The following is a 2,188-nucleotide window of genomic DNA, read 5'->3' on the forward strand; positions in this document are numbered from 1 at the left end:
TTTCAATTCCTCACAGACAACTATAAACCAACAAAGCTCATAAGCAAGAAATTTTTGGAAAGAACATTATAGTAATAATTACTCATCCATGAAACACAATGAAAATCTATCATATATACTCCTTAAAATGACCATCAACTTGCCAGACTTGTGTCACGATCCACTAACACTATTGCGATATATAGCCATCATAAAAGATCATCACAGAATCTGAATCTAGTATTGACACCATACCACCACCATTGCCTAATTGGGGATTTAGCACCTTCTCTTTCAGTGATGTTATTGTTTTGTGTGATTGGGAACATAAAATGTAAGATAAATTCTAGAGATATTAAAATCTCTCTAACTATTCTAGTCTCAGGGATTTGTTCACCTAGGATGAAGTTGGATTTAATTTTATCATTCAATTTGATACAAAACTTATCAAATGATTTATTATCCTTAATTTTGATTTTCTTAAATATAGGGGTCAACATTTGCAATTTAGAGCTTTTTTCACAGTTTTAGTTTCCTCATATATGATTTCTTAAATATACCAAGCTTTTTTGGAAGTATCAAGCATATACACGCTTTTGAACTTCTCTGGTAAGATAGCCATGAAGATGGAATATACATCTTTGTTATTCCAGTTACATTCAACTAATTTTTTTTCAAAATTCTTCCAAGCTCTATTAAAATTAAAATTCTTGCTTATGGCAGAAGAAAATCGTATGATTGTATGTATGATAGTATCTACTATACCTGGAATATCAATGAACCTGATTATTCCAATTACTCATGATATAGGCGAAAGCCTGACAGAGCAATGCCATGTGGAGGACTTACCCTCCGTGAACGAACCTTGATAAGGAACCCTTAGGTTTTCGAGGCATTGGTGTAGTTACAATACTAAAAAGACAATCCAAATAACAAGTAAAATTTCAATAGACAACATTACCCAAAACTTCAAATTGCATAGTTCACTTTCTCAAATAAGCCACCCCCATCATATTTAGACAAATAAAGCCTCGAGCAAACCTTGGCAAGTCTGTCAAGTTATTAAAATGTTTCGATAGGCCCTTAGCTCCCAACCCAACTAGACAATCTACCACTTGATTCCCTTCTCTCCATTGATGTCTCACTTGGTAATCAAACTTCGATAATAGCTCCACAAGATCATTCCAAAAAGTCTTACAGATACCACAAAGAACATTTCCAAGATAATATCCATAAGACCCCCAATAGTAAGTCACACTCAATGTCAATATGATTTACCCCCAACTCACAACATAATTGTAAATCTTCAATGAGTGCTCTCAGCTCAGCTTTATTATTAGTCATGTCACTGAAATAAATACTAAAAGCTGAAACCAATTCACCTCTTTCATTTCTAATCGCTGCCCCACCACCAATTTGTCCAAGATTCTCAAGACTATTACCATCCACATTAAGTTTCACTCGATTATGGAGTGGTTTTTTCCACAAAACCACCCGAATCTGCTTTGTTCTAGATGGTACTCAAGGCATCTCGAGCATTTGAAGCACATGCTCTTCTTGACTAGTTAGCACCTTGGCATTTGACAGGTTAAGAGAAACCTATTGTAACCAAAATTTAATGGATAAAAACACGTCCTCAACAGATTCACGCTTACCATCCATCCTTGCTTTACATCTTCCTGTCCATAATCTCCAATTAATTAAGCTTGGAAGCAAACCAATCAAGCATCACACCTGTGAAGATTTTCTTGCTCTGTTACACCATAAATTGATTATTTCTACCCAATTTTGTCCTGATGTCCAGTGCACACCCACCAAGCTAGCAACTTTCATCCACACCTTGTCTGCAAAACCTCCAGAGCTTAGAACATCAGAAGCATTTTCCTCGTGACATATAGAATGGAAATCACATTTGGATGCAAGATTAATGCCAACTGACTTAATGTGTTCATCAGCACATAAACTCACATTTAGAGCTTTCCACATCAACACAGAGACACGTTTAGGCAGAGGATTATTCCACACCCGGGCCACCCATTCAACTTGCTCAACTCATACACTCACCACCTTCCAATTCGATTTTTTAGTAAATAATCCATGTTTTTGTAGTTTCTAAATTAACAAATCAGTTCTCGTTCTTCGTGTTTTAACCTAAGATACAACTTCCTTGGTCGAAGTATCACCAACAAAGTTTTTCAGTCAAACTATA

Source organism: Olea europaea, unplaced genomic scaffold, assembly GCF_002742605.1.
Source record: "Olea europaea var. sylvestris unplaced genomic scaffold, O_europaea_v1 scaffold5823, whole genome shotgun sequence".
NCBI lineage: Eukaryota > Viridiplantae > Streptophyta > Magnoliopsida > Lamiales > Oleaceae > Olea > Olea europaea.